The following is an 18,656-nucleotide window of genomic DNA, read 5'->3' on the forward strand; positions in this document are numbered from 1 at the left end:
GCCTCCTGCTGAGGATGCTAAAGAGCTCAGCAAAGCTCACAAACAGCTCCTTGGTAGGTATTATCACTCCTGTTTTACAGGATCGAGGATGTGGACAGAGCTTGGATTGTTTGCCTGAAGCAAAAAGCAAGTTAGTGGAAGAGAGACAGAAAAACAAAGCCACTGATCCTTGATTCCCACCACTGTGTTAATTAATAAATCGATTGTGACCAACAGGCAGAACATTGAGAAGTGCCCCCTGAGCATTTACTAGCAGGTTAGGCAAATGAGCAGCTGCGTAGCCACACCAGTGCTTGCTCTGCTGCACAAGCAGAGAGAGCAGAGCACACAGGACCAGCACCCGTGGGGCTCTGCACCCTCCCTGAGGAGGCACCCTTAAGTCTGGTGAGAACAAACAAGGGTAGGAAACCCAGGAAAGTCACAAGGTAGGATTTAGACACGGATACAACTCCAGCAGATTCTAACATCAGGTTCACATCTTGAGGGTGCAGGGCGTTGGCTGGTCTTGACCTTGTCCTGTCCATGGTGGGGCTCTGCACCCTGCACAGGATCTTGCTGGTCACAAGATACAGGAGGGAGCCACTGTTTTGTCATCCCTGACAAGTCAAGAGGAGTGTGCATAGCCCTGTGTGGTTGTTGTTAAGTTATACCACTCCCACCCGGGAAAACAACTACGACTGTAATGCTATTGAAGGAGGAGGAAGTACTTCATTTTATTCCGTTTTACAAACACACATTACATAAGGGTACAAAAACCTTTGTCATTGCTTTAAAGCCCATATGAAGCCATGCAAAAATATATACTGCAACAGAGAAAGCAATGCTTTATGCTCTGTATAGAGTGGTAAAGATCAGATTAACACCCACTTTATCATAGTTTCTGACCCTGCACTTCTGCTGTTCCTTCACACCACTTTGTATTGACATGAAGGATGGCACACACTGTGAGGTAATAGATATTCAGATCTCACCTGTTCAAAAGGGAGTTGCTAGTTGGCTGTTAAATATTTTTATCTTGTGGTTTTATAGCCTCCACTGCAACAAGTAAACAAGATGCTTCTGCCCTTGAAACCATGAAGGTTGCAGAGTTAACATGGGCCTTTGAGGTGGCACCACAGAGGTAACAAGAGCTGATGTGCACAAAGCAACTGTGTCCACCAAGTAAGATTTGGTGTGTGCTAACTCATTTTCACCTGTTTTAAGTATTAATAGTGGTGCTTGTTAGTATGTTTTTCCTTTTGCAGAAGTCATCTTAACGTCTTAATATACGAAATTCTCTTTTCACCTCTCAAAACTTTCCAGCTGAGGACCCAGTTATTTGTAACGTATGCTTAACTAAAAAAAAAAAAAAAAGTCCAAACTCTTCCTTCAGCTAGTTCCAAAAATGCCATATTTCATTCATCCAGACTTTGGGCAATGTCTACTGTTCAATTTTGAAAAAAATATCACATATGAGAAAGACTTTGGCAGAACTGAGGCATTTAAACTTAAAAGTGTGTAATGCAGCTCCTTCCCCTAACAGTGGGGGCACATTTAATTTCCCTGGCATTGACCCTTTGTTGTGTGTATGAGCAGGCAGGCCTTTCCCAATCTGATCACTATTGCCCACCTCAACACATCCCAATATCTGGTCTCAGCGAGTTTTCTATCAGATGCTATGGGAGGGCATTTCTAACCACTAATAGAAATGCTGGTTTATTGACCCAGAAAGTTGACTCATCAGAATCAGGTATTTCGGTGAGGACCTTGCAGCAGGACAACAGGGATGGTAGCCACGGGGGTGGGGACACTACCTCACAACAAACCTGAGGGCTCTGGTGACACATTGCTTCAGGGTCTCTTTTTGGCCAGCTCATTCACAGGGGCTCACAGTGGACACACATCTCTGCAGTTGTTCTTGTTCTGCCTTGGCAGAAGCCCAGGAGTGGGAGCAGTGACAAGGATGGGACAGAAGTTCTTTGGAGAAGAAGGGTAACCTGTGTCCTGGCAGACAACAGTTCAGTTCTTTATCACTTCCCAGACTCCAGGGGAACACCAGTCTAGAGATCTTAATCAAGGAAGCATCTGGATGTCCAATTTTTCTGCTAGACAGCCTTTCCCACCTAGCTGTCATGCCAAGTGCTTCCTCTCAGTTCCTACACCAGGATGTGCATGAAACTGACCCATGAAATTTAGACAAAATAAAGTCATAAAAGGGAGCGGAGCAATACCTGAAACCATTCACTGGGCATGGATTGCCATCGAAAGTGATGTACATTAGGAGAGCATTTCCAGACAGGAACAGGAGCTGAAAATGTAAGCTCCAACATCTCATCAATGCCACAGGGTTTAGCAGCTCCTCTTTCTTTAAGTTTCCCGCTGCATAATACCCCAGGCACAGGCACTAGCAAACATTGTGGGAGAAGTCACAATAATAAATTATCTGTATTAATCATGGAACTTTATAAAATAAACACTCTAAGAGCAATAATTTCCTGTGTGATTTTATCCTCTGAACTTTCCAGAGTTGGTTGAACTGGCCTTTTTACAGATATTTGCTACAGCTTGATTTCAGATGCATCCGCACAAATACAGAATAAACAACCTAGAAACAGTGCAGGAACTTTGAGCTTCCACTACCCTGACCAAGAGCAGAACATAACCCACTGAAGGACATCCTGAAGCCAGACTTGGGAAATGCTTAGAAGATCCAACACAACCAAACCCTTTCAGGCAGGAGTGCCATACTATAAACAATATATTAAAGGCAACTTCCTAAAACCTTTCCAGGAAAGAAATTTATGTCATAGCTAAAGGCATTTCCCTGACATTTTCATCTTTGTTCTCTCAATCTTTGATAGTGTGGGAAGGAAATCAGACAGCTTGTGGATATTGCTGCTACCCTTCAATTCTACTGATAATAGTTGTGGAAACATACACATAAGAATAACTTCCTGAATGAAACAATATTTAGCGCATATAGAAGCCTTTGTTCTTGTTGCCTAGAGAATATATAGTTATACACAGTTATAGTGACTTTTACATGACCACTAGGATGTGTGAATGCTCTCTTTGAAAAAAGAAAAGCAGCCAAATCAGGTGGGTTTTTCCACACAGAAGGGACAAACATACGTGCTAGCTCCACTTTTCTTAAGCCAGTTGTATCATAACAGGAAGTATTACTCATTCTAAATTTGATGCTGAATTATTTTACAAAAAAACTATGATTAACAGTGGACAGAACTTTCCCCTTTTATTTCAATACCTTGAACAGATTTTTCAGAAGAAGCAGCCAGTGTGTCACTAACTGGAACACATTCAGTCACAGGACTGAAGACATAGGGGTTTGATATTCCTGCCCTCACAATTGCAGAGAATCTACATGATTTTGTTTGACTTGGGCATAAAAAGAAGATAAACTTATGACAAATACACCTGTCACAGCAAGATGATAAAAAATACCAAGTAGTTAAGTTTTCCCCAGTGTTTAGACTTTCTAATTTTGTAAGACAGTAAACTGGGGAATATAAAAATGGCCATATTGGGTCAGATCAAAACTCCACATAAGCAAGTATCCTCCAGCAGTTAAAACTATGCTGGATAATTAAGAATGGGGGCAAGAACAAAATAATGGGAGAAAAAAAAAAAAAACCAACCCAAAAACTAAACAAAACAGAGCAAGGTGAAATAACCTCTTACAACTGTATACACTTACCTACTTATTTCATCAGAAAAGCTAAAGGACAAGAAGGACCCAACCACTAGTCCTCACAGATCTCCAGAAGGAAAACAAGGGAGCAAACTGGGCCAGAAGAAGTAAATTAAGAACAAAGAGACAACAGGGGCTCATTTCTTTTGTTTTTGTTGTTTGGTTTTTTTTTTGGTAGGTGAGTAGTAGGATTGTCATCTCCTGAAGCGAAACTCAGACCCCATAAGAAATCCTGGGGTGTGTAACTTAATTAAGCTGAGCTTTTCCCTCCTCTACACTGGAACGTGAAGAGATTATTATATGCTCATATTTCACCTGTACTGTATATTCAGCCATTTTATTTTCTAGGCTACATGATTTTGACCTTGCACATGTTAATGCAAAGTGCTGTCATCATGTCTCTATAATTTCAAATCAATACAAAATTCTGATGTTACACAACAGCTTAAAACCCACACAATTTTTCCCTTCCAAGGCAGTATTTAACACAGTTATCCAACACATCTCAACATCATAACTTGAATCTGACATTGAATGGAAAAAAAGCATGCTCATTGCTTTTTCCAACCTTTAGTGTATATATATATATATATATATGTAGTACTTAAAATTAAGTGGGGGATTTTTTGTTTGCTTGTTTGTTTGTTTTACTTTAGTAGAACATTTCTTTGTTTTAAAGATGGATTTTATTCACTTTATTTCTCCTCTGGCTGGCAAAGTTAAGAGAAGTCTGGTTTCTTCTATTAGGCACGACAAATTTCCAGCACAAAGATTCTAATTCCCCTGACCCTGCACACCTTGCATAGTTATTCACCCCACTCCTATGTCTGAATTAATAGCATCTGATGTTTATAAAATTAAATACAGAAGAAATTAGACTTGCAGATTTAAATCTACACTGTTTTGAAGTACTTTATGCCATATCAGAGAACCATAATAGACTTCCCCATGTAACAAAACCAATGTTTTATTTCATTTATTTCAGCCTAAGATGGCAAGGACATAATCATATCTGTTTCTCCATCCTACCAGCTGCCTGGGTAAACAGCAAGTATTCACAAGATCAACACAGTGTCTCTCAGTGTTTAATTGGAGGAGCAAAGTAAAAATAACTCTTCTGCATTAAACACATTGGCTTTAAAGTTTGAACAAACCTGAGTCCTTTATAAATTGAAGTCTGTAAAACAGCTTGATGACTGCTCCTTTATTCTTTCTGAGTATATTTGAGATTATAACCTTAATATATATTTATAATTTTATTCTAAATCTTAACTGAAGAATGTCTCTTCCTTTGGTTTTCTGACTGGAAGACTGAGCTGTGTTATAATTTGGATGAGACATTGCTGACAGTCAAATCTCCAAGGGGAGGCTGGGATGGCTTTGTCCAGAATATGGGCAGGGAGGGATTTTATTCAGAAATTCATTGGAGGCAGTTAGACCAAAACAAAATACTTTTTTAAATCTCATCCTAGTCAGGCAATTTCATCCTCTGTTTTGTTCTACTAGGTGAGTACACAGAGGTTTGGGGTTTGGTACTACACCTGCCCCATCTAAATGGTGGCTATGTAAATAATACACTGGCCAGCCACCATGCTGGCCCATCAGCTAACAAGTATGGCACCAGCAGCAGGGGTCGTGTGGGAAATCAAAGGAGACAAGAAGTGAAAAAAGAAGTTGTGTGAGTTCTTCCTGCCCTTGGTTTGTGTCTTTTTTTTTTGGTATCTCCACCCACATCATCGCCCCAATAAAGCTGTGGCCAGGGCAACCCTGAGAACTGTGCATGTGAACAGGAGCATCTTCAGCACATTAGAGGACTTCAAAGCATAACATTCACTATTTCCAGTAACAATGTTAAAACTGTGAGTTGCCCTGTTCAGAAAAGTCAGAAAATTGAGAAAAGCGTATTTGTTTTAAATATCACATAGGTTCTTATTTGCATTATGATACTTTTAGTCCCTAGCTGCACATTTTCTAATTTCTCTTTGACAGTGTTACGGGGTCTTTGCACCTTTTTTTTTTTTTTTTTTTTAATTAAGGACCAGGTTATCACACAACAGCGAGAACCAAGGCTGAAAACGAACTCTAAAACCTGGTGCAATAGAGTGCACTGCAAAGAGTTGGCGACACCTCTGTTGTGTGACCCTGGGCAAGTCTGTGCCTCTTTGCTCCCTTTCCGCTGAGTAAATAGATGCCAGAGGGGCAACTCTCTGTGTACCAAGCTCACACGTGAAAGCTGCTGAGACAGTGAGATCACAGAGACCTTTGCTTTGGTGTCATCATCCTGGAAAGACAGAAGTACTGAATCAAAGGCATCAGGTCTTTCATGTGAATAAAGTGCTGATCCCACAAGCTCTGAGGCCTCTGCTGATTAGCACTGCTGAGCACGGAAGAGCTGCCTTTCCACCAGGTCAGCAAACAAAAGGTGCTGTTCCAGTGGTCCCAGAGGCTGATGCCACCTCTGCAGGTTCCCATGAGAATGTCAATCTCCATGCTAGCACAAATGCCTACCTCAACCCACCACACAGATAATTTCCTCTTGATAATGACCCAGAAACATATGTTATATTAGAGAATTTGTAGCTCCTGTTGTTGGGCATGGAGCACAGGAGGAAAGAAGCTACCTGGGCTTGTCAAACACATACCATGTGAGTTGGCATCGGTAGAAGGGAAGCTCTTTATCGCTTTTAGCTACACAGATTACTGCATTTCCTTGATGGAGGAGGACTCCTGGCCCCCAGAGCATCTCTGCCCCTCCTCCTAGGCCCTGCAGAGAGGACAGGCTCTCTGACAGCCCCCCAATGCTGCCACAGCATCCAGCAAAGGCAGAGCCACTGCTCCCTGGGGACAGTGAGGAGGGCGGAAGGGTGGGCCCAGGGAAGGAAGGAGTGGGTGGACTGCAAGTATGCACAAATATGCATGACTCTCCTTCCACCTTTGAATGGGTCTTACTGGGGAAATTGTTTTAATTGCCCATCTTCTGTCCTTCCCAAAGCAGAGGGAGAAACTAAAGCCCTGTCACCCAAATCACCACCGGTCGCAGGGGAAGATTATTGTACCCTTGGGCTGGTGATGGCTGAACACTATCAGAAAGGACAGACCTGGCCAGGAACACAGATAAGTGGCACCTGAATGTCTTGAAACAGGTTGTGTCCTCAGGTTTTGGACATCTCCACAGAGTATAAGCTGTCAGTGCTGGAACTACTTTTCCTTTTGCTTTGGTAGGGGGAAAATTAATTTATGCCCATAAATTGAAAAGCACTGTTTTCAACATCCTAGAGTATCTGACTTTCCACATACTTTCCTTACCAAAATCCAGCCACCAAAGGTAAATGCTCATTTAGCGGATGCTGACATTGGCTTCAATGGGATCAACCAGAAAAAAAGGAAAGAAAATACGCAGGATGCGTTGTACTCTTTACAAGTCAGTAACTTGACTGTCCTTCCACTTCTGGAGACAGGGCAAAGATCAGGCTTGACCTGAAATTCTGCAATTCATTTTGTTTAGGTAATTGTAAGAATATGCCAATCTTCCTAAATAGACACACATATCATATTTCCAACGGTGTTACTACACTGGACACGGAGGCTGTTGTGCAACTAACTCACAAGAGGGCTTCAGCCAGTCCTGCAGGAAGCTTCTCCCTGCCAGTGCAGGTGAGGGACAAAGCACTGCATGTTTGAGTAGCCTTTCTTGCTACTCATTGTTGCATTTGTCTTATTATTATTATTATTTTACTGATTTTGATAGAGCCAGTAAAGCTGTCACCCTGTGAGCAGAGCCTGATGAAATGGAAGGTATCACGGGAGAAACAGAACTCCCTGTCTCATTTTTACCTCCTCAGGCTGTCCCAGCTGTCCCAGCAGTGCTGCAGCCCAGTCAGCAGATCAGTGACACAGCATCCACTTCTAAAACCACGAATAAAGATGGAGGTGGATTAGAAATAAGTGTTAAATAGTTCTGCTGCATTTATAACAAGACATTCCCAATGCAGATCTTTTGAGCACAGGGTACCCAGCACTGGCATATCCACATTACATGTAAGAGCTGGGGTGCAGGGTAATATGTTGCCCATTCTGACAACAATGCCTCTGTAAAAGCACACACCTGGATAGAGTTTCAGAGCTAGAGAATTCTCTGGAATCATCTTGTTTGGTCAGCAGGGATCATATAATTTGGTCTGTTTCAGCTTTGCCGTTTTTTGTGGAAAACCTTTTTTCTTGCTAGCAGTGCATAAAAGGAAATTTTTAAAAATGCCCAGCAAGAGGTAAAAAAAGGTCGTATGAAGAAGAAACTCAAAGTAAGGGAAGAAATGGAAATCCAGTGATACTTTTAACTCCAGTTTCAGCTACCTTGACAGAAAGAATGCAGTTATTTAGATAACTTTTGACCACTTAGTCAATTTAAGCTATTTTTGTACCATTAAAACCTGATTTATACTCTAGAACTTATCTACTGTAATACAGCCAAGTGAACTTTAGAGATCAACCTGTTATAAAATTATCAAAACCAAAGGTTTTAGGCAAAAGACAACTGACCCCTCTCCATAGCAGCACAAGTGCTACAAGAGGCAGCTGTAATGGCATAAATGGACATTTTATCAGCTTTCTGCCAGGGACTGACAAAATCATGTCAAATGAGGCATTAAAGCTCTAGTTTTGCAAAGTGTGATAAATACCAGGTAATCTACTGACAGAATATATAGTGAGTCAAATATTTAGTATTAAATATTTGTATTAAATCTAAATCCAACATTAGGGCATTTCCTCTTGATTAAAAAGGATAAAATGTAGATGTTATTTTATGCTCCAGTTCCCACATGTAATTAATGCTCAGCATTCAGAGCTCTTTCTGACATTATAAATGTGTTAGTAAACATGTCAAGGAAAGGGGGAGGCACAAGGGAAACAAGTGCAAAATCTATATGCTTAATTCATATTCCTCCATTTGCAGTGGCTAATATGTTATTGCAGAGACTATTTGCAGACACTTGCCCTGCCAGTGAGCAGCTAATTTCCCTGATTGCTTGTATAAACAGTCTTCCAGATCAGGAGAAAGATGTTGTAAGGGAGTTCACAGCTAATTTAATTTCAGTATCATTAGGAATTAAAAGCAGGGCATTAATAGATTCACAATAAACGTTGGCTAGGCAATATAAGCATTGCATGATGTGACTATTAAAAGCCTTAATATTTGCGAGTGATCTCATGAAAAGGTTTTTCAGAAAGTTTATCATCTTGGGAATAAGACATACCAGTCAGAGAAAAGATATAATGAAACATTTCAGTGTTTTTATATCATATATTACTGATCTTAGTGGGCAAGGGAAAATTCTGCTTTTAAATGTATACATGTGTATAGGCTAGTTAATGATCTACTCATATCTAGAAATAGAATGAGACAAATCCTCACAAATCACTGAAATATCTTCATTCATTATACATTATATTCCCAGCATTATGCTTTAGCTGATTTTTGGAAGACAGAAATTTGAGAAATGTGTTTTATAGGCAAGTACTTTGACCACAGACTCTTGTAGTTTCAAAATACACTGCACTGTAATTGCTTCTTTCCTAGAGAATATGTTTTAGAAAACTTAAAATGCAATCCAGTGCAATATAAGCTGGCATGAGCTCAAGTCAACTGAAAAACGAATGAAAAACACAAATTAAGTAAACACCTGGCACCTTCATTTTAGGAAATATGTTGATTTATTTGTTAGGACAAAGGTCTCTCTAGGCTGACCCTCCTTGCTAAGTTTTACATATAAATCAACATTAAGTGCAACCTGCAGGATCTAGTATAGCTCATGCTACCGGAGAAGTAGTTCTTCCTTCTCTGAAGAACATGAAAAATCACTGAAAATAAAAATAGGATAAAAATAAATAAACACACACAAACACAACAAACAAACAAAAATACAAACTAATGAGACCTTATAAGGTGGACTTCAGAATTAAGTACTCATTTTATTCAAGAAAATTACACCCTGATTCTTCTATTCTACTTTGAAAATAGAAATTAACTGAATGAAATGGATAGCTGTGTATCAGCATGTAATATTCAGGGTGCAGGTTACAAGATATTTGGCATCGAAAAGGCTGCATGAGCTTTAATGCCAGTCAAACACCTCAAAAGTTGTTTACTAAGCGTAGCAGGGCAGCCTCTGCCAGTGCACAGGTCTGCAAGGGGGAGGAGATGGTGCACAGAAGTGATATCCTTATACCATTCACCCTTTTGGTGGGTAGTTGCTTTCATTCAGTTTCCTCATTTTCTTATCTCAAAACCACAAAGACCCTAAGCAGAACGATAGTTCAGAACACTTCTGCAAATATTGGGCCCCAGGCACTTTCCTGAGCTGGCTATTCCTGTAGCTTCACTCTGCAGGATCTCCTGGGTCACAGGGCTCTACTCACAGGAAACCTTCCAGGCTCTCCTTTCCACCAGGATGGCTTTCCTGGCCCACTTACCAAGTAGGAAGTCAACCCACTGTTGATATCAGCTATCACCAAGAATTACCTTTGAATCAGTGCTTAAAATGGTTTAATAGTTCCTGTGTACAAATCACAGCCAAATTTGCTATCATTCCGAAAACTGCAATGGTTAACCAAGTAACACAGGCTATACTCCTTCCAAAAATGGGTTTGTGCAATTTAAACCTGAGAAAGGTTGCAGCACCATTTTGGACACTGGCACAACAAACTTCTCTGGCTTGACAGTATGAGTGAGTCATGGTGGAGTAGCTCTATACAGTTCCTACTCTTTCTGCCCTATTCCACAGTCAATACAGAACAGTGCAGGACCAAAACATCCCCCTCCCCACATCCTAAAAAGGCAATAGCCAGTCAAAAAAATAGAAAGCAAAGCCAAACTCCAGGCCCTGAGTCGTTTTGCAGTCTGAAATACCTAAGTCAATGTTGTTGTATTAAAAACTGGGTTTTGCCTTTTTCATGCCCACTCTCTGTGTTACAACACAAAATACTTTCTGGCACCTACCTAATATTAAGGAAGACTCCCTGTGAATGCCCTCAAATTTGGCTTGATCTCATAATTTATATCAATGCCTTGTGCAGAATGCAATTGCCAATTTACATAACATCAAAATGCAACACTAGTAGTTTTATTTGCCTTGCACTTTGCACTTAAATTCAAGTACCTAAAAACTTTAGTAACAACCATACAGGTAGCTTAGGAGCTACTGATGTATGGGAACTTCAAGCAATAATAGGTAATTACAGGAAGATAATTATATTTCCTGAGAAGTCTGGAGGCATGTGCTCTATGATTGGGGAACTGGGACATTTCCTAGTTGATGCTGTGTGTTTTTGTCCCCTTTTCAAATTTTGACAGTCATTTTTCATTTCAAAGAGATTTTAAGTGGCACATGGATTGGCACAGAACCAGAACCAGACATCAGTGGGAGTAACCCCAAAAACTGGGAAGTCTTGGTATTACTGAATTTCTTCTAAATTGTTTCTCAACTACTACCATGTCTCATTAACCCTCTGTGAAGGGGGAAGGTAATACAACCTAGGTCTTCCCTCATCTCTCATTCTGGGACTTGTTCATAACCTTGTTACATCTTTGCACTGAGGAAAACATGTCTAGCTCCTTTCTGAGAGGTCATCAAGTTCATGTGCCCGAAATCACATTGCTTGCAGGAATGAAGAAATTCATCCCAGATTCCTTCTGCATGGAAAACCAGATGTCTTTCTCTGAACTGTTCTAAAAACCAAACAAAGTACACAAGGACAGAACTCTTCCACACAGGTTTTGAAAAAGGCTTCTTACATTACTGTATAAACATAGACTGATCACTTACCTTTACTGGGACAGGCATCCTGCAAAATGAAAATGTGTTAACCTGAAAGAATCTGTTCCTGGGATGTCTGGAAATACAAAAGATGCCATTTATTGCTAGCAGTGCTCATGTCAGTACCATACACACTATGATATATTAGAATCCAAGAGGTCTATGCAAAGTCCTCTATCAGCAGCTTCAAAAGTAACAAGGCGAGGCCCAGCATGAGTTGTCCTTGCTGCTCTGGAGTTCTCAGAGCATCACCACCTTGTGCTGCCAGGCTGGCATCTTCAGCATCTTCACAGCATGGGGCTTCTTCCTCCACAGGGATGCCAAATGCTTAGTCTTAGTTTACATTTATCCTTAAAACAGCCTCCGTTACGTGACAGGCACCAAATCATTTCTTACATTTATATTTGAAACAGCTTTAATATTAAAAAATTGTTATTTTCTACTTCTATTTTCCACTCTGTTGATAAGGCTCAAATAGAAAAAACCTTAAAATATTTAGAAGTTTAAGGTTCGTTTAAGCAAACATAAAAACACGTTTCATATCCTTCTTTGCCCTTACATACCTGGTGCATGGTAGTCATTCAAAATCTCTCACACGGAGAAAGCTTATTCAGATGCTAAAAATATCCCATGTTTACACTTGTAAATCACCATTAGCAAATGATTTTCCTAATGCTTTAGACAATATAGTAGCAAAGTGCAGCTGCTTCAGCGAGAATGGTATTTTAGTGATTTTTAAGAACTTAATGAGATCAGGTAATTGACTAGTGAAGCTAAAAATTTTACCTTCAATTAAACAATCAACAGCTCAGTACATCAACATAATCATCTTTGCCCCTCCACCTCTCTGTTATTAAATCAATATGTGGGTAGCAGTTGTCTAAGAAACCACTTCCTCTGTGCTTCTAAACCAGTGTTCAGGACCCATTTTAAAGCATTTATTCAATCTGTCTGGTGTAATTTGCAAATAATGGAAAGTATGTAGTAATGCAGATTCCGTAATCAACTAAGAAGAAATAAGGCCTTAATCCATTTGTTATTTAATGTCATTATTTATCCTACATTTGTTCTGGTGCAACCAACAAATAACTTAATACTTAACATTTTAAAGTATCATCGTGTGTACCTCATTTGCCAGTGCTAGATTATTCCTCATACGTATAGGAAATAAGATTGTACAGGTTGTGTTAATGAATCACATGATTGATAGTTCAGGAGACAGTCATGAGGCAAAAGTATCATCTTTGAAAAAAAAATACAAAATAACAGAAAATAATTTTGTCAGGAAACTCCTTCCAAGGGTTTTATTACAACACAGCAATCTCATTCTGGAGTGGTTGCTGATGAATCAATATAAACCGCCCTCCCCAGCCACAACTGTGCATGTCAGATATTTATTACTTCAAGCACAGGGAACTTCTGTTGTCTTGCAAAAGACTCTGAAGTTGGCCAGTTGCATCCTACCACACACTACTTTCAGAGGAGTTCCGGTGTCATGTCAGCCACAGGCCTCCATGGCATAATTCTCTTCTCTAGAAAAAACATTTATTTCCATATGCAGGTAGCATATATTTTGCTATGGCAAAAATATCAGGCGAAGGTTAAAAAGGGAGAAAAAACTGTACTTTTCAGTGTAAGTTTTTTAAATTAAGTCATAAATATATTTTAATGTATGCTGATATTCACTACCTGCACTTTCTGTGAGTACACCCTGACCACCCAGACACTCCCAAAGGCGGTGGGGTAGGGGTAGCTGGTGGAGCAAACCAGCACCGAGCCTGAACAATATTCATTATGAGAGTAACACGGGCAGAAAATGGGTGTCTTTTATTCAGCTATTGCAGTGTCAGCATTCTCTTCTCATACCACGGTATGGGAAACGGTGAACAACACAGACTATCTGCATACCGTTCTGACTGAGATTTTCAAAAGCAACTAGTGATCTGATGGGGTTCAGTCCTCCCCAGAAAAGAGTTACCATAAACAGATATGATTTTGGGGAAGTGCTGCACATCTCCTGCCTGCTCAGAGATGTGAGTTCAGGTGACAGAGACTGCCAAGGGCTGCCATCTTTGCTGCTGCCACTGTTGCTGCTATTCCACTGAATCGAATTAGGATGCTTTACTTGGGGTAAAATGCTCATGAAGTTGCAGGAGGTATTGCACCAAGGAGACAGTCTTGTACCAGGTGCATTACTGGTGACCAAGCCAATGCTGTCTGTGTGAGTCTCCAGGGCCAAAGTCACAGAAGAAGGTTTAGCTCTGCAGGGCAGGCCCCATCCACCTCCTAGGGATTGTGCTGACCACTAGTTTATCCCAAAATCTTACTTGGATGGAAAACTTCAGTCTGGTCCCTGCCAGACTGCCAAATCAGTCTCAGCCCTTTACCCAAAACAATAATTTACCATTATCTGACAAACTTCAGAAGAAATTCTTTGTTTGCTCCACTGCCTGCATCAGTATGCCATGGGGCTGCAGAGCTACCACCCCATCCCATTATTTTTGCCTCTGAGCCCCTAAGCCTCTTCTACTACAGCTCAACTTGTTTGGCTGTTCTCACCCTGACTTACACAGCCCTGTGTTTGTTTTCAGCCAACAGAGCAACTCATTCGCAGTTCCTGCCCACATCTAACTGGCACTGACATGCTCAGAGATAAATTTAATCTGGTGTCTTACTAGCCATGGAGCCCAGAACCAACCAACGAAACTCCCTCAATCAGCCAAACTTTCTCTGAAGTGCTGGCGGGGCTTCAACACCCGCCAGCCAAAATGAACCAAATTAGTGCAGACCTTTTCCTTAAAGGGTTATCATCTATAAACTGCTTACAGCAACTTGGGCTGTTTCCAAGGTACATTTGGGAAGAACTTCCAGGATAAGTACCTGGGAAGTAACCTCAGCCACTGGTCCATCCTTTGGCAGGACTGGGTCCTTCTATACCTTAGGACTACTACAGGTCTCTCTGATTGTGTGCTAGATTAGGGTTTTGGCTGTGTAAGAGGGTTCCTTATTACACAGAAAAGGAAGTGGAAGAACTGATGTGTATAAAAGAAAGTTACTTCTTCCCCTTTTAACCTGTGATTTTTATCCTGGTAGCTGCAGTAAGTCATTGAGATAAAATTGCAGGGTAGTGGGCAATCCTGACTCATTTTAAAATGGCTCTACCTTCACGTGGGTGTATTCCAGGACAAGAACTCTCTTTCAGTATGCCTAGACTAGGGTAAAATTTGTTTTTTTAAAGATATTAGCTAACAAGGTTTGACTACCATGATCTGAAACCTTGCATAGACAGGACAAGTCAAATCCTAAAAGGTGTTTTTAAAGTGTTTGCTAAGTCATTCTAAAAATACAACATTTTTACTTGTCTAGACAATGACAGAATACCCCTTACAATGGCATGCCCACTGCAACAGCCAAGGAGTATAATAGCATAGGAAAGGATCAGTAAGAATTTTCTCCACATAGATCTTCAAAGCAATGGCACAGATTGAAGTGCAGGGAAACCGTGAAGGGCCTGTCTAGACAACAAGGGGGAAAAGGATCCTTTTTTCAGTAGATTTAGTAGATTTTCAGTAGATTTAGTTCAGTCAAAAGCTAGACCAGCTAAGAGTATACTGATATAATCTTCCAAGTTTTAGCAGGTCATATTCTAGGCTCCTGACTGACTGCAACTAAGCCTGCTAAAATCATGTTAAAAGTGTTGAGGTCTATGTGTCTGTCAGATGGGAATTTTAGTCCTTAAATAAGCTTGATTGAATTAGGTCTCCTGGAAATGGCTCCTTCCCTAAGGCTGATGAGATGGCAGATGATTTTTCATGCCCATTCAGTCTTTTAACCCAAATCATTTGCCTAAACTGTACCAACAAATGCAAAGTTCAGTTTGTCTTTAGCATAAGTATTTCTAGCTGACTGTGAGCACCAATTCATTTCTTACAGGCCACCACAGCAATTAGTTTTGACTTTGACTTTGTTTTCACCAAAATGCACTCAGACAAAACCCTTGATCAAATCTGCTCCTTTAAACAGCCACTTGAATGTGTCTAGCCCACATGCTTGCACACATACCCACTCTAGCAATTGACTTTTATAAATCAGCAGATAAATTCTTAGTCATTAATACATATCCTTACACTGGTTTGCTCCTATCCAGCTTACTGGAGAGTGAAAAAATCAGAACATCTCTTTCCCGGAATTGTAATAGTATCTGTGACATCTTGAACAATACTTTCAAGAAAGAAAGAAAAAAATAATAAAAATTAAAAAGTCATTACAACAATTCTAAAACAAGCATAAGAACAGCCTCTCAGACTGTTTAATATCAGGCTCTGTTTTGCTATGGAAAAAAAAAAAACCACAACAACAACAAACCAAACAGCAACAAAACCAAATAAACAAAGCAAAAGAACCAACAAACCCAAACAAACCTATTAGTTCTGTTTATTATTAAGGCTTAACGACATAGGTGGGTATCAATCTGATAGGGGAAAATATCTACCTCTCAATTAGTCACATTAGAGATTAAGTCTTTATAACATGGGTAGGTATCTAACATTCAGGGGAAAATTCACAAGTCACCAACTCAATTGAAAGACTCCACCAAATAATAATTTGCTGGTATAACTCGAAGTGACCAAGGTAACACAGCCTGGATGTGCTTGAGACTCCCGGGGTTTAGTAGTCATTTGTCAATAGCTCTCAAACAATGGAGTTGTGAAACGGAGCCACTTAAGTTAACATGATAAGGCTTTTACATGATTGTGTAAAGTTTTTTTGGCCTTGACATGCACCATCTGAAATATTTTAGAAATACACATTGATTTCCTGTTTCGGAAATAGGAATAAGCAAACCTCCTATGCTCAGGAGCTCTGGAGCCAGTCCATGATTCAGAATAAGACAGAGACTCAACTATCAGCAAAGGCTTTTTGGTAAGCAGTTGTCACCCAAAGACCTGGACAAAGTCCCTACTAAGCCCAAACCACTGCTAAACGTCAATGGGAAGTCGATCTGATTCAGATCAGCATGCTCTGACCTGCTGTTCATGCTTCTTTCAGGTTTACAGCTCTGTCTGTCTTGAAACTTTCTCATGTGCTAAAATAATGTCTTCAAAAACTAACATTTTTAATATATACATACATAGCTAAAAGACAATAATACCCATGCACAGATTTTATTGTCTGTCCCTTTTTTTTTTTTTTTTCGTCTTCTGAGGCGACATTAAATAGCAGATATCTTCCAGGCCTAATACCATTTCTTGTCGTCCACTAAACTGAGTGGATGGATAAAACTCCTTTTATCCGATATGACCAGAGGAAGGTCCTTTTCAGCGAAAGCAAACAATTAGCAGCCATGAGTTATTATTTCCTATTATTGTGCAACAGAAGAGGCTCTGGACATTTCAGTGTGAAGGATTAAAGTGACCTGCATTGCAAACGTCGCGTATCCGTCTTCCTCCTCTCCCCGCCCCCGCGGCAGCACTGGCGGCGGGCGCGAACTCGCAGCCCCACGCGTGTCCCGGCCGCGGGAGCGGGCTCGGCCTGCCCCGCCCGGGAGCGGCTCCCGCCGCTGCCCCTGACCGGCCCCGCGGGACCGGCCCCGCCCGGCCGGCGCTGCCCGCGCATCCCGCGCTGTGCCCGCCGCGGGCCCGGGGACCGCGCTGCGCAGGGAGTCAAAGTACACAGCGGCTCGGTCGATAGCCTATTAGGCTAGAAACAGTTCTGCATATCAAAGGCCGACGAACCTAATGACTAAAAATATAAGTACCTGACCCGGAGGATTAATCACACACTGTCAAGCTGAAATTGGTGCAATTCTTCCAATCATTAACGTTTTGCTTACAAAAATGTGCTTTTCTGTTTGTTTTTCTGCTAAATGATAACCATTTTCAAGTTGAATCGGCTGATAAAAAAGTCGAAAACAAGACGGGAGTTGTGCTGGAAAGGTCATACGTGCCAGTTCGGCATGGAATAGCCAACGGGCAAACAAACAGGACAGAGCAGGGTGGCACGGAAGGGGCTCGAAGGTTTTCCCGAACGGTGTAAAGTGTTTTGGCTGTTTTTCCTCCTGCCAAGGAGCAAAGACTGCCCGTGGAGGGACACTCGTCTGCCCCACTGTGGACATCCCCACGTCGGTCTCCCCCGCTGTGAAAACGAGCTGGGGGAATTAGGGACAGCTGCTGGGGGGCTACTTCTGACTGGCAGCTCGGCCGGCCCTGCCGGTGTGTTTTGCCTCCATAAGCCCCCTCCCGGGGTGGGCGGATGAGTAAGGGCATATTGACTGCCCAGCCTGGCTTACAGCGCTGTTTGTCACCTGTCGCGACATCCCGGAAATCCACATCCCTGGCCAGGCGGCTGCAGACAGCGCATCTGAGCTCCCCGCCTGCAGGGAGCCGCCAAATCCCTGCCACGGTAGGGAAAGCGCCGGGGTTTGTCGAGCCCGGCTTCCCTGGACCCCGTTACCTCGCTCGGGACGCGACCCCAAGTAGTGCCTCGGGCAGAGCCCCCGCCCCGCCCACCGCATCGGGCCTGGCTGGCTCCCGGCTTGTCCCGGCCGGGGAACGGCGGCATCAGCCCCCGTGGAAATGCGGTTTGCCCGGCGCCCACTCTGACGGGCCGCCGGCAGCTGCCCACCCGCCACGGCCGCTCTGTCCCACGCGTGTTCCCATCCCCACGCGAAAGCACAGCCATCACACGAAGTTGCGGTGAAGAGATAAGGCCGGTTTCGTGCTCCTCGATATCGGTCGGGACAGAGAGACCGAGAAAGAAACACAGACGCGTACAGTCGGGACGCATCTTCCCGAGCGTTCCCGCTCTGCTTCCGGCCCTCCCACCCCCATCACCCTCCCCCCCCCTTCCCCGCAGCTCCCGGGACTCACGGTAGGCTATTCCCGTCCCCGTCGGGACCCGCGTTGAGAGCCTCGACGGAAACCCGAGCGAGAGAAAAGCCGAAGGACGGAGAAGCGATCTCCTCCCCAGAAGGGAGTTGTCTGCGCCCGCCAGCGATTCCTCGCGTGGCGCGCACCGCGCTGGGGCTCGATCCGGGCGCAAAGGCGGAGAGGAGCCCCAGGGCCGCCCTGGAGCGTCCCCAGGCTCCCTTTTTCACGGGCGGCGTTAAACCAGGGCCCGGTGCCCGCGTCCCCGGAGCCGCCATGCGAGCGGCGGGC

Source organism: Aphelocoma coerulescens, chromosome 6, assembly GCF_041296385.1.
Source record: "Aphelocoma coerulescens isolate FSJ_1873_10779 chromosome 6, UR_Acoe_1.0, whole genome shotgun sequence".
NCBI classification, from domain to species: Eukaryota; Metazoa; Chordata; class Aves; order Passeriformes; family Corvidae; genus Aphelocoma; species Aphelocoma coerulescens.